This window comes from Rhinolophus sinicus, linkage group LG13 (genome assembly GCF_036562045.2).
Source record: "Rhinolophus sinicus isolate RSC01 linkage group LG13, ASM3656204v1, whole genome shotgun sequence".
Taxonomy (NCBI): Eukaryota; Metazoa; Chordata; class Mammalia; order Chiroptera; family Rhinolophidae; genus Rhinolophus; species Rhinolophus sinicus.
Window position 1 is genome coordinate 12,088,582 of NC_133762.1, and position 14,774 is coordinate 12,103,355.

The 14,774-nt window shown below is 57.6% G+C and overlaps 1 non-coding gene across 1 annotated transcript; it reads left to right on the top strand.

Annotated features, from left to right (window-relative positions):
* Positions 1-157: 157 nt before the first annotated feature.
* Positions 158-230, top strand: TRNAR-UCG (transfer RNA arginine (anticodon UCG)). The gene has a single exon. It is a non-coding gene; the product is annotated as a tRNA-Arg (tRNA).
* Positions 231-14,774: the final 14,544 nt, after the last annotated feature.

The window sequence follows — 14,774 nt, forward strand, 5'->3', positions numbered from 1 at the left end:
CCGCACGGAGGGGAGAACAGGGATTTCCGGGTGGGCCCTCCCTGTGGAACCAAGCTCCAACCCTCCCCAGCGCAAGAAACAGGTGGGTTGGTCCCAGGCACGCCGGTGGGCGGTAAAAAGACTTTTTAGTTCGTCTAAAGGACAGGGACCGTCAGGCGGCCGCGTGGCCTAATGGATAAGGCGTCTGACTTCGGATCAGAAGATTGCAGGTTCGAGTCCTGCCGCGGTCGTAGGAAGTCATGAGTTACTTTTTTGGTTTGTCTCCTCTTAGGAACGAAGTGCTCAGACCTTTGGAAATAATGTGCCGATTGCGCCACCCCACATGGAAGCCACGGAACGCCGGGATCTGCGAAAGTAACGGCTCCCACACACTGTGCTCAGCATGTCCCTGTGAAGTGCTCGCCTACGTGTCTCGGGGGCGGGCGGCACATTTCTAAAATGTACCAGTCGCGCGCCCCACGTGTTTGGAGGAGAGTGAAGAGGCTGAGCATCCTATGCGGAAATCCCAATTTAAAACAACTGATACACAGGAATGGCAGGAGTTCACAGCTGAAGAGAATCCTCGTCCCTCGCCAGCCCGATGCGGCCTGTCCTCATCCCGGGCAATGCTGATCGGTGAAAACGCTGCCTTTTGTTGAACTCGAATCTGCCCACTGGTAGTAACCCCCTGCCCAAGCGCGTCCTGCTCCCTCCGTCCTGGGGAGAAGCCAGAGTGTGCTTTCCATTCTTTGTGGTCTCTGCACCTACCTCCTGTTGTTCCAGGTGCCTCAACAGCTGGGCCCTCGGCGCCCCGTGGTTGATAAACTCTGAAGTACCAGGCGGAATGAGGCCCAGGGGAACCACCAGAGCCTGAACACCCAGCTGCGCGGATGAGGAAAGCGAGGCCAAGAGAAATTTGAGACCGACCTGAGGTTACATACATAGCTGATTAGGGACAAAATTCAGGCGTCACTGAAAGTCAGGCCCCACCTTCCAGCAGGTGGGTGTGCCAGGACACTATGCACTGACTTGAGAAACTGGACTTCGGTATTTTTCAGAAGTAGGCTGTAGAAATAGAGAAACACACCCCTCCTCCAGCCCATCCCTCTTGCCGCCCTCAGATGCAGAAGGAAGCCCCCCCACCTCCCAACCCGGGCTTCTGAAGGCAGCGCAGTAGCACTGCGCCTTGATAGTCTCCCATGGCTAATTCAATCAATGGATGGCAGGGGGAGCGGAGGATGCCGGAGATACAAACATGGTCACTTAGACCTATCTGGTCTTTTAGATGGAGGAGGAGGTCATAACAGACATATCTGGGTGGAGGTTTCATGGAGGAGGTGACATTCACTCAGAATCTTAAAGATCCTGAAGAGAGAGTGTTCCAGGCAGAGGAGGCAGGGAGTGCAAGAGCCTGGACTTTGGGGAAGTAGAAGACTCTGGATGTCAGGTTCAGAGAGAGAGCAACACAGGTCACATCACAGGGGGAGCTTGAATGCTTCTGAAGAACTTGGGCTTTTCTCCTGAGAGTGGAAGCACCCCACTGAAGGATTTTAAGCAAGGAGGGGACATGATCAGACTGGTGTTTTAGAAGGGTCCTGGCCCAGAAGTGTGGAGAACATATTGGAGAGGGCTCAGTTCTAAAGTGGAGCCCCAGTTAGGCAACCTGTAAATCATTCAGGTGAGAGGGGAGACGGGGTGCGTCGCACACATCTGTGGCTCAATGCTGGCTCCAGCAATCCCTAGTTGTGTGACTTTCAGCAAGTTACTTAGCCTCTCTCACTTTTGCCCCCAGAGGTGCCCAATATATAGTAGGAACTCAGCACATGTTTGTTGAATGAATGTCAACAACCCATCAAGACGTATGATCAGCTCAAAAGCAGAACACCAATGCTTGGGTCAGCAGATATGCTCCTGCCACTGGAGGTGTGAGCCTGGGGGAAATTTCGACTCTGCAAATCTCAGGCCTTGTCTGCACATCCTGTCATTTCCTCTTGCCCATCTCTCACTCATCCTTAAACCTAATAAGAAGGGGCTTTGACTGCTACATTTTCTGAGGTCCTCCAGGGGTGAGAGAGACCTTGGCTTAAAGGGAAGCTACTGAGACGAGGAGGGAGAAGCTGGGAACCGACTGGCAATGCCATGGGAACGAGGAGCACAGCTTGCCTGGCTGCAAGAAACCTGGAGAAGGTCCTGAGCCTGCCCCATCCACCTCAGTCTACATGGGACCTTCCCGAAGGAGCCAAAGGTAGCAGAGGCCCCAGTCGGGTGGAAGAGAAGGTAAGATTTAGGCCTGGAGTCTGGCTGCCTCACTCGCTGGTGTTCCCCCGACTGTGAGTGCCCGTTAACTGACCGGTAGGAGGGCCCCACACTTGAGCGGGCGCTCTGCGTACAGGTTGAGAGGCAGAGAGGAGCCCGGAGGAGGAAGAGCCTAGCTCTCGTTAGGCCATTACATCTCAGTCCCCTCTATCCAGACCGCAAATTATCAGGTCCGGAGTCATTCCCGCCCCGCCGGAGGCAGCCTAAGCCTTGTGTGCGCCTGCACCTCCGAGAAATCACCGCCAGAGGGCGCTGTTGGACAGCGCGGGGAGAGGCGCGCGGGGGCAGGGGATCCGCGAGGTCAGGACGGTCCACGGTAGCACTCGGGACGGGCGGAGAGGATGGAAGGAGGAACACGTGGGGGTGGGAGACCCACAGGAGCTCCTGTGTCCTGCAGAAGCCTTGGCAGACCAGCCAGGTGTTTGTGGTTTTTTTTGGGGGGGAGAGGTGCGGGCTTCTACCTCTCCAGCTTCAGGTCTGGAACCTGGTGGGAAAGGGGTGGAAGGGTGGCATTGCGCGAGCTCCAGCACAGAAGCCAGGAGACGCCGGTCTGGCTTCCTCCACTACTCGTCTAGGCCGCCGTGGGTTCTGCGAAGTCTCTGCGCCCTGTTGCCCCGCGGTCCTGGCCTGGGGGTCCGAGTCGTGAGGCTTGGGGGCAAGGGCCGGGAAGGCCGCTCACCCGCCCTCCCCCCCGCCGGCCTGCATGGCCTACCATCCAGCGCTCTTCTGTGCCCTGAGCCCTTATCCACAGCCTTTCTCTAACGAGGACCCCAGCCCCGCGAACAGACTCATCCACAGCTCTCCCCTGAAGTCAGCTCCCAGGACGGGCGTGGCGGATTCTCTAACTGGAAGGGACGGACTGGACCAGAGGTCCGAGTGATCTCTAGGCCTGGCCTTTATATTCGCCCTGGATTCAGTGACCCCATAATCCCAGAGTAGGAGGGACAGGATGGGGCAGCACAAAGAGAACTTTCCAGAGCCCTGAAAAGATACCCCAACAGCAGCTGACCCTTTCCTGGACATTCGTTCTGAGTGTGCTTAGCCTCTGTAGGGGTTCAGAAAAAGTCACCCAAGATGTGCTTCTGTGGCATGTAGATTAGCTTGAGCTAAAAGGCAACCGAGACCCCGTGGGCTCAAGAGAAACTTCTGCCCTCCCTTAACTACCTAAAAGAATGTAAATTAGGGGCCTTGCCCATAATAGGAGTCACCACCAGAAATAACTTTGTGACCTGTCTGTAGAGCAGGGCAAATTTCTAGTTACTGAACATGCAAATGGCCTTCCTCCCCGCTGAAGCTCCAAGATGCCTTAGCTCATCCTTAGCTCAGAATGTCACCTATACCTCAGTTTCCCTTTCTGTCTCTGAACCTCTCATGTAGGGTTCCTATGTGAATACATGCAATTAATTTTGGTCATTTTTCTCTTGTTAATCTGTCTCATGTAGATTGAATTATTAGACCAGCTGGAAGAATCTTGAGGGTAGAGGAAAGTTTCTTCCTCTCCACACCCTCTCGATGTTCTTTTGTGGATTCAAGCTTTACGCTCAGTCTCTCCTAGGCCTTCCATGGGCCCAGAGAGCATTTGCCTCCCTACTAGACCTGAAGGACACTCTCTGGGGCGCTCTGCAGGGCAGGGCACTGGCACACAAGGTTGGAGCCAATCCCCAGGGTACTGAGAAGCTGAGTTCCCTGGGGGGGTTCCCCCCCCCACACTCTGCATCTCCTTGGGTCCTGAGGCAGGACAGGGTGAGGCCGTGGGAGGAGGGGCAACCCTGGCACCAACCCTGGCACCTTATGAGTCTGGAAGCCACACCTGGGGCCAGGGCACCGTTTGTCCTTTTCCCAGTGAGCTGGGGAAGTCACCATGCTGGGGAGACTGGCCTTTGAGGACAACATGGGGGCAGGTTAGGCTCAGGATAGGACTGCGCTCCCTGCTGTGCATCCCCCAAACTGGGCAGCCTCCTTGCATGTCCTTCACTCAAGAGAGCTTTGAGCCAAGTGGAAGCTGGGGGGTCTGGACCTGGTAGAAAAAGAGGAAGGGGAAAACACAGGCTGTGGGAGCACAGCTGGGAGCCTGGAGAAGGAGGAGGGGGTGTGATGATGGCTGTTCTTCCACCTCCATTTCTTTGGTCTCGCTACAGCCTCCTCAAAAGCTGCCAGTGGGTCCAAGAGTCCAGTGGCCAACAACAGGGTGTCAGCAGGCCCTTGGGTGAGGGTGTGCAGAGTGGGACAGAGATGGCAAGAATCATACTAGGCCTGCACCCACGCGTGCCCAGTCCCTCCAGACAGGGTGAGACCCAGATAAGCTCCACTCAGACCTGCGGGGTCCTGTGACTCCACCTGGGCATCCAAAAAAGGCAGCTGAGGATAAAAGGGGCCACTGGTACCCGGGTTTGGCGGGCGCCTCAATGGGCTGCAGGGGCCAGTGGCAGCCTAATGGATTCAGACCCACCCGGCAGAGGCGCACCCGCCCTCACGTCCAAGCTCTCAATAGCGGACAATGCAGTCCCGGGGTGACCTGAACAAAGAATTTGGAAGTAGTTAAACTGCAGAACACGTTCTGGGCCTGGGTGCCTCCTTTCAAAAAGAGCGCAGGGAGAAGAAAAGAAAGCACTAGGGGGTGGAGGGGGTGAGAGAATGCCCAGGGGAAAAGTTGGTAGGTCGCCCTAGTTGCCGCCAGCTACCAGACGCCAGGAATTCAATAGGAAATGGGGGGAGGGGGAGAGTGGCCCAAGTCTGCCTGACCGTAGTGAGAAGCTGAGAAAGTTCTCCCGGAGATGGCTGGGGTTCCCCAGCAGGGTCCAGCGTTTGCCTTGTTGCAGGGACCTCACTCCCCTCTCTCAAGGCTTCCACTCTGGACCAGGCTCAGGAATTGGGCTGCCAGGGAGTGTAGGACAAGCTTCTCCTGGGCTTTGGAGGCTAGAATGGGGCCAGTGGGTGGAGAGGAGGAGGGAGCGTCTGGACCCTGCCCTGGTTCCCCAGCGGAGATTCTAAATGACCTCTCCCTCTCCCTCTCCCTCTCCCTCTCCCTCTCCCTCTCCCCCTGTGTAACCCTCTATTGCACTGGGTCTCTCTGGGGCTCCTCCAGCAGGATCTCTCTGGACAAGTCTCCCTCTCTGATCCCTTTCTCAGAAATTGTTTTTGTTTTACTTTCCCCATCCAATTCAGAAAGAATGGGTGCCCCCCCTCGCCCCACTTCACACAACCAGCAATCCACACTCTTCTACTGAGAATATTCTGTTTTTCTTTTAAAGTCAGTCCTCTAGGTATAGAAATCAAGGCCAATCATTATTTTTCGGAACTTTCTGATTTTTTTCACAATGAGCACAGTCCAAAATGGGGGAAGGGCAAGACATTTAAAAAAATCAGTCAGTTACACTGATGTCAAACTAATTTAGAAAGGGAGAAACCAGAGAGATTATGGAGACCAAAAGTGTAAATAAAATGACAGGGAAAAATGATCAGGAAATGCGTTGGTGGGGGTGGGGGGGGAGACAAATCCTATTTTCCTCTTCTAGCCCTTTTTCCCCAAGTTGTTTGGGAAACAAGTAGGCAAGAAAAAAAGTGCGGTGGCGGCCACTGCTTCTGAGAGGCGATGCCTCTGGAATCGAAGAGAGCGCACCTGGCTAGGGTGTTCCATCCTGTGGGAGGCGCTCGGTTTGCAAGGAGTTAACAGCGTTGCTCGTGAACTTGGCCTGTCTGGCTGGCTCTTGATGGATAGTGAGACCCGCTGACAAGTTCAGTCGGAGGGAGGTCCCCTTCTGTGGCGGCGGGAAAAACACTGGCGGAGGGGACCCAGGGCAAGCGGCGGGGCACAGGGGGCAGACGGTGGTTCAGCGTGGCGGGACCACCGACACGGCACGGTGCTCTGCCTGCCCTCTCCGCTCCCACCTGCCCTTGACCGTTTGCCTCCTCCCCTGGAGCTTTCCGGCATCAAAGTTTCCCGGCGCTCTGCACTGTGTCCCAGGACCCCCTACCGGCCCCTGAGCGCAACGCGGAGCGCCGGGGAGCGGGGTGTCCAGAGCCAGCCTCTCTGAGGCCAAGTTCAGCATTTGGACAGCGGCTCAGGGTGCCGTTGGCCCAGCGTGTGGAGTTTGCGGGTGCACAGCCCAGGGCGGGTGGGGTGGGAGCAGCAATGGGCCTTGGAGAAGGAGGACCCAGCCTGAAGGGCACCCTAGGCTCCACACGGGGCACGTTTCCCAGAGCTAAAATATCCCTTCGGAGCTCTTATGTGGGCCGAGACCGGCCAATCCAGCGTGGATCTCCTCAGCCTAACCAACACTTGCGCAGGGGAAAGAGAAAATGCCTCCTTTCACCTCAGAGAGTAGACACCCGTCCCGTGAGCTATTCATTCTCCCCAAAGCCCCGGATCCCTGAGCTTAGAGCTACCAGCGAGGCTTCCAACCCGCTGCGCTGCTCGCCACCACCTCCCAGGTTGTTGGTGGCTCTGGACGAGCCTGGCGGCGCAGGGGAATGAAAGGCTTGAATGGCGCCGCGACTCCCCGGGAAAAGCAGGGAGCCAAGCGGGAGGAGGCAGGAAGCGCGGGGCGCGGGGCTGGGTGCCCCTCACAGCTTGCCTCCGCCCCCTCCATTCCGCACTGGTCGGGGTGAGGGGATGGGGGCGGGGAGGGGGGAGCCGTGCTGACGTCACTGCGGGCCGTGCCCGCCCGAGGAGGCGGCGCTGGGAGCCGCTCAGAGACCCGAGAAGCCACGCACTGCCAGGAGCCCCCGCACCGCTGCCACGGTGCCCGCCTCCCGCGGCTATCGCTGTGCGTCCGCCTGGGCAGGGATGCCTGGGGAGCGCCAGAGCCGGGCGTCAGCCCGGGAACGCGCCAGATGGGGGGCAGCGGAGCTGCTGTCCCCGCCGCCGCCGCCGCCGCCCCACCCCCGCCGCTGCCTCGCGGGGCCCCGGCCCCCTTCCCGGTCAGTAAGTGCTGCTGCCTGCTGTGCCTCAGAGAGGCTGGGGAGCGGGTGCTAGGGTGCGAGCGCGGTAGCCTCGGCTAGGGCAGCATTAGGGAGCTGGTCTGGACTGGGAGAGGGGGCTGGGGCATCCCTGCTCGGGCTTCCCCTCGGCCCGGCGGGGTGAGGGGTGCGCTCTGAAGGTGGGTGGAAGGCGGGGCTCAGTTTCTGGGACCCGACCCATCTCCCCAACAAATTGTCAAGGCCAAGGTCAAGGGTCGTGGGGTAGTGGAAAGCGCCCAGAGGCGAGGACTTCGGATGTGTAGCAAGGGGAGGGGCGCGGAGCCCGATGAAGTTGTGGGACTGCAGACAGGTTTAGCAGAAAGGAGAGACTGTTTCTGAAGTGAGGTTCTGCGAGTTCTCCGACTGCCCCCTTCCTTGCCTCTGCCCCTAGCGCCCCTCTTCCTTCTCGTCCCTTCCCCCACACAAAAAAATCGCAGAAAGTGGCTTCCTGGAAAAATATTTTAAGAAATAATGCAACACACGAACCCACTCTAGACAAGATTTATGGCACGCTTTTCCGCCTCTGTAATGGGAAGTTGCTGGGAAATCTTTTCTGTTTTGCTCCCTGCTCTGTGCCCCAGAACAGGCCTCTTGGATCTGTTTGAGGGTGTCTCTGCAACCTCCTCCGGTGCAGGCTCCACAGAGCCTGGGAAGAATAAGGGCAGCAGTGGAGGCTGAGGCTGTGGTGAGGGGCTTCTCTGAGAGATGGCTGGGGACGGGATTGAAGCTGCCCTCCAGCTAAGCTAAGGAGGGAGGTGGCAGAAGCTTGGAGAGACTCTGAGGTCAGATCAAGGGAACAATGCATGCATCCAGAAATACAGCCTTTGTGACTGGGGGTCAATTGAGGTGCTGGGGATGAAAGGGGGCCCACTTTTACCCCCCCATATCCTGGAGGAGGTGGATTCTTCAGCTACCGAGAGGGAGAGGATGGAGTTTGAGGGTCTTGTTTTCAATAAAGGCACAGAGGTTAGGCTGGGTGTACACTGAGGGGGGGTTCACGCAAGTTTCCTCTGAAGGAGACTTCATTAGTAACACCAGCTGCTGGAGACCCCAGGGGAGGGGTGCTGCTCTGCCCAGCCTGGTTCCTCCCCAGAACCCACAACCTGAATGCTAAGCCTCAGCTTCTGAGGAAAGGGAGGCCAGATGTGGGATCCAGAGAGGGCATTACAGCCCACATGTACATGGAGGTGGGTATGGAGGTCCTGGGGACCCTGGGTGCAGGAAGCTGGGTCCATCTGAGCTAGTCCAGTGCTGGATTTGAAGACTCCAGACAATAGGAAGATCAGCTTAATAAAAGCTTGGGCCTGAGGAAGGAACAAGGAAGGGAGAGAACAGTGGGGAAAGGGCACCCTGGACTTGGCCTAGGTTAGGACTGGAGATCTGTCTCACTTAAGGCCCAGAGAGGCTCAGGAAAGGAGTGGCAGTCCAGGCTGAATGTTAGGTCTGGACTGGAGCTTGGGGAGGCCTCGGTCGGTCCCAGGCTCCAAGGTTCTGGATCAGGGCAAGTCTTGTCTCAGGATACTGGGTGCTTGCACGGCGCTGTTGGCTAAGTCAGAACTGCCCACTCTCCTTCAATTTAACCCCTGAACTCAGTGTGTCCTGAAATGGGTGGGGGGGCACAGATCCAGCTGTCACAACCCTTGCACTGAATTGTATAACCACCAACAGGAAATAGGAACTTGGGCCCAAGCCAGCTTGGAGCCCTGGCAGCTGAGGTTGCCAATGGGTACAAGAGCCCTTGTGTACACCTGTGTGCATGGGCAAGGTACCTGCCACCTGCCTTAGGTCGGCTACAAAATGTGTGTTTAGGCCAAGTATGTGTGTGTGTGGGGGGTTCAGGTTGTGTGAATCTGAAGGGACACAGGGCCCATGTGTGACTACAGCAAGCCTAGGCATTTCTGTAGAAACAGGGATGGGGGTCCAAGAGTCTGTATGTCCTTGGGGGGAGGTTTTCTTTGACTATGAAAAATGGAGTGGTGGGGGGGCTCCTCTTGAGGAGACACCTGCCTCTGGGGTGCTCTCTTGGGCTCCTGTTCTTTTTCACTGGTAGCTGCTGGTGCCCCTGGAGCTCAGGTTTGGGAGACTGGGAAAGAAGCCGAGGAAGTCCGGGGCAAATGAAGCAGCGGTAGAGAGGCCTGGAGGGCAGCCCTCAGCACCATGGCCAGGGCCTGGGCGCCACCATTGGCGCTTCGGTCTCCCGTCTCCGAGCGCAGCACTCAGCCAGACCCAGTACCTGCTTTCCCCGTGATCTTAGGGCCTCCGCTGGGGCCTGTAGGCCAAGGCCAGGGGCTTGCATGAGATGAAGACATAGGACCCAGATGCAGTCCAACATGCAGATGAGAGGGTGATGGGGGGCAGGGCTGGAATTGGCCTGCCCAGCAGCCCACCACCCTCAGCTGGCCATGCGCAGCAGACACATACACCTCTGCCCAGCCTCAATCGGAACCACTTCCTGGGCTCCTGTCTAAAGCTGTGTGTGGAGCCGAGCCACTAGCCTCCAGAGACTGCAGCCAGTCCTGACCCAGAAGGGCAGCCTCCTTTCCACAGCCTACACCCTCATAGCCAGCTCTCACCATGGCCTCCTTCCTGCCGGGTGATGCAGGCGCAGGTAGAGGGGTCGCTGATTCCAGCACAATCCCACTCAAGCAGGGCGTGGGAGCCTCACCTGCTCCCCAACAAGGGACTCAGTTTCCCAAAAAGGGTAGCAAAGATGTGGCCCTGATGGCAGTGGCCACCCCCATCTGCACTGAATCCAAATCAGGCTTTGAATTCTTTCTCTCAGAGCCTGCCACCTGCCCTCAGCTTGCCAGTGGGGCCTCCGGCGCCGCTGTGTTACCGTGAGCCTTGCTGAGGAGCCATTTTGTGCAGCGTCCTGCTCAAATCACCCTCCGAGGGGCTCCTTCCTGCTCTCTCTTCCCCCTCGCTCCCACTCTTCCCTCCATCTCTCGCAGGTGAACCGTGCTTCTCCGCCTCTTCCCGCCTCCGCAGCCCCACCCTTCCCATCCAGGGTGGCCCAGTAGGACTAGGGATGTGGAGGCCGCCCCCACATACACCAAGAAGGGGAGACAGTGCAGTTCCTGGGAGCTGCAGGAGGAAGGGAAGCCAGGGGCGCCTCCCAATTATGGCAATCCTTTGGAATTAACTATCTCGGGCCCAAATTCAGGTGGTTCCTTCCCCAGGGCTGTTACCAGCCTCTCCCTGTTTCTTTACTGTTGCTGTTCTGTCTGGCTCTTGTTCACCTTCTGGAAAAAGGGATATGTATGCAAAATGGGATTTGGAGGGAGACATGTAAATGCCAGGCCTGGTCTGGCACAAGCTTGCTGGGATGGGAGTAGGACACAGGCCGCCTTGCATTTAGGGTCAGGATGAAAATACAATAAAGCTAGTGGGGCAACAGGCACTTAAGAAAATCGGGAACTTGACAAAATGGTGATGTGTCATCTTTAGGGGAGAAAGAGATACTTAGAAAAATTGTGAAATCCTTTCCAAAACATCCTGTTTCCCGCTTTGGAACCCATCCTGTGGGTGTTTGCCTGGCAGAGAGCGGCTCAGCGCCCCAGGCCCCACTAAAATGGACCCACATGGGTGTCTCTGCCCAACCTCTTGGTGCTCTGCGCAGACCGCAGCAGCAGGAATCCAGGTGCAGAAAGAAAGCCCATGTATTGGCCGCTGAAAGCTGGGAATCCACCTGCCTGTTGTGTTGTAGAATGAATCTCTCCCAGCTCTTGGACTGAAATTTTTTCAGGAGGCATTTGGGAGCAAAGATCTCACATTTTTCCTTTGTAATCCTTTGCCTCCCAGAGATGGCTGGCGGGGAAAGGTGAGTCTCAGCGCCCAAGGCTGGAGGGTAGCCACAGCATCAAAGACGAAGGGGGTGATGGCTGGGGTGAACAAGAAGAGCTCATGGGCCACTCACCTCTGGAAGGTCGCAATGAGGCCTCCAGGTCTGCTGTCAGGCTCAGTTACAGTGATTCTGAGGGGATCCAGCGTGGCAGCCCCTTTCCCTTGTTGAGCCACTTGTGGTGAGAGGATCGGGTGTGTGCTGAGAGCCCTAGAAGGAGGCTGAGGCACAGGTCTGTGCTTTCATTTTTCAGTGGAACATGAATTTTACCAGTAGCCTAGTTCGGGCCTAGGACATCTCCAAGGGGCCAGGCACAATCGGTTGTAGGTTCCTAGATGATCTTAGAGAAAGGAAGGACCCTTTCTCTAAGCCAGGGCTCAACCCGAGTATAGCAAGGCTAGGAACCTCTGCGCGCCAGGGAGTATAGGTAGGACGCTGACCCGCGCACACCAGGACACTTAATTCCTCCCTCTACTCCAAGTCTCCGCGCATGGGCTGGGTCTACTGCAAGGTGCTGGGCATGAGAGAGGAAAAGGGAAGTTAAAGATGAAACGGCTCTCGGACGCCCAAATGCGCACTCGGTCGCCCCGGAGAGACCTTCACCACGCCCCACCACACGCATCCCCAAACCTCGTCACCGGAGCTCCCTAACTCTGATGGTCCGCGGTGACAGCCGGGCTTCCTAGGGCTTGGGGGAAGGCAGAGGAGTTTCGAGGAAAGGCCAGACGGTGCGCACGCAGGCGCACGGCCCCTACGCTTTTGAGGGCAGAGGGGCATTGCCCTGCCCTCCGGGAGGGGAAGCCGTGAACGCCGAGGCCATTGTAAGGCTGGGTGGTGCGGAGCGCGGGAAGGGGGCTGGGATTTGAATGGGAGCTTGTGATTGGTTGATCCCTGGACTGACGTCACTTCCCCGCGGGGCGATTAGCCTGCGAGAGGAGGGCTGGCGGGCCAGTGCGCTGGGGGCGGCCGGGGCGCCCGGGGCTGCCGGAGCGCTTAGCGCGGGCGCCCTTAGTAGCCGGGGGATGCCGTCAGGGCGGGCAGCCGGCGTCGGTGCCCAGGCGCACAGAACGGGGAGCCGGGTGGAACGGGCTGAGGGCGTTGGAGGGAGGGAAGGAGGGAACTGGGCGGGGGCTGCCGGCCTTGGTAGTGGGAGTCAGTGTGTCTGTGTGTCTGTCGGTCCCCTCTGGCTTTCCACGTGCGCCCGGGGCTCCGGGAGCGGCGCCCGCTCCAGTCCGCGCCCGGCGGGCAGTGGCACGTGGGGCCCACCGCGCGGCAGCGGCGGTGGCGAAGGGAGGCCCGTTTCTCTCTTTGGTTATCTAGCTGTATGAGTGCCACAGAGCCGTCATAAAGCTAGATAACCGAAAGTAGAAATGACTCTCACAACTTCTGAGTGCGAGCGCCCGCCCCGCCTGCCGCCCCGGCCCGCACGAGCCAGAGGAGCCCAGAGGAGTTCAGTGCCGGCCCAGCGGACTCTAGCCCGGCGGAGCGGCCGCGCCCGAACCAGGTACCTGACCTCGGCTCTCTCCGGGACACTTTCTGTCCCCTGGAGGAACTTGCCAGCTGTTCCCCTACTCCTCCTCTTTCCCCACCTCCACCACATCCCCCATCGTCGAAACAGGAACCCCAAAGTGGAGCGGGGCCGGGAGAACGGAGGGGGGTGGGGTTGCAGAGGGGTCGCTGGCGGGGAAGGCGCCAGCCTTAGCCTTCACCCCATAAATCAGGCTGGAACAATCCTCTCCCGGAGCCTCGGACGGGGATTTTGGGATGCAAATGCGTTGGGAGAGAGACAGCGGCCGGTAGGGGGTGGGGGTGAGGGGGAGTGAAGGGTGGGCAGGGGGCTGCCCCGCCGCTAACAATGCGGCCTTTATCGAATTATTCGACGAGTCAGCCCTGAGCGCCATTAGCATACGGCTTGGGGGTTGCCGGAGCTTCGCCCCTCAGTGAGGTCAAGTTCTTGATAATTTGATCACTTTTCACGGGCTCTGGCAGCTGCCTTTGTGTGCAGTTGGGGGGTCTGTGTGCAGCGTGAAGCAAAGCAGAACTGGCGAGGAGTGAGCTCAATGGCTAGGGGCCGCGGTGGGGGCCTCCCTCCCCGACGGGCCGGCCCTGCCCTGCATACAAACCAAGCGCCGGCGAGTGGGCGGGAGGGACCGAGCCCAACCCCGAGCCACCTCTGCGCCAGCCCTGGACCGCCACTCCCGCCCGCGCCTCCCCAAGTTCCCCGAGTGGTTATGGTGCAGGCAAGCTCCCGGCAGCCCCTCCTCCTCCCCCCCCCCAAGTCCCAACATAAGATGTATTACAATGTCTAGCAAATAAAAAAGCAATTGGGGGAAATCTGCATTCCGTTTCCATGGCAACCCAATGCAGCACACCGGGCTACTCAGGCTCCCAGCCCCTCTTAGCTGGGCTTGGGGAGTGGGGAGCATCCTACATGGGCATCTGGGCCCCACACAGCACAGAGCGCAGGGGTCCCTCTTGAGGTCTTTATCTGCCTCCAGGTCATTCTCCTCCCTAACACCTCCACTTGTACTGAAGCTCAGGGCTCCAGTAAGCTTGGGAAACCGTGTGGGCTCCCAGGCAAGAGTGGCTGTAGACCCAGCCCTGGATCCTGCCATGCCTCAGGGAAGAAAGGATCCAATGTGGGTTCAGAGCCCCTGATGATTGTGGGGGGCTTTCTAGGTATGTGGGTGTGTGAGTGCTATGACAGGCAGGCTGGAAGGGACTTGAGCCAACAACCAGACACAATTCCCTATCCCTTTCATCCCCTTTCCCTTTTATACAGGAAGAAACAGATCGGGAGGCCTGAAGTGACTCCCAGGGTCACACAGCTCAGAGGCGCAGAGCTGGGCCCAGTTAGTGATAAGGTCCATAATTACCAGTCTCTACCCAGGACCTGCCCTGTCCCTTGTAATAATAGTCTTTTTCCATTTTCATTCCTTTAAACCTTGTTTTGGCCTTTGCTTAACAAAATTATTTTGAAAATAGGTTATATGTATAAAAAGCGAAAATCCAAACAGTACAAAAGGGAAATCTGTTGTCCCTGGGCATAGGCACTGCCAGGCTGAGCTGAATGGTGGAGGGACACTTTTCACTGTATCACCTTTAGAATTTTGAACCATGTGGATGTGGTAGTTATTGAAAAGAAAATTTAAATGAGAAGAAAACAAAAGACCAGGCAGGGAAAGTCAATTGCCGCTCTCTGTCCCCAGTTCTCCCCAAAGAAAATCACCAGGTAGGTTTTCATGGATCCCCATGTGTGGTGTACCCCCATTTTTAAAGGCCAGGCTTCCCTTTTCCTGGCAAGAGGCTGTCAAAGAGTGACTAGCACTAGCGTGTTTCAGGACCCACCGGGCAGGCCTTGGACAGCACCCCTTGGATGGCCCCTCCCTTCCTGGCGCACCTGGGAGCCTGTGTGCAGATCGTGACCTCATTTCGGAGGAAACCGGAGCAGCTCTTCCCACCCCCTCTCCCTGTGCTCCTGCCTCCCTTCCTAGCCAGCTGGCCCTGGGCCTTGGGCTGCCATCTTCCCTTCCCACCCTCCCTATCCCTTTGCTATTTTACAAGAAGTAGTCCTACTAGTAGCCCTAGTTTTTGCAGCCTTACAGCTGTGTCTGCACATTTCAAATGGGTTTTGTGGGTTGTGTGTTTTTTTAAAAACACCAGAATCCCAAACCTCCTC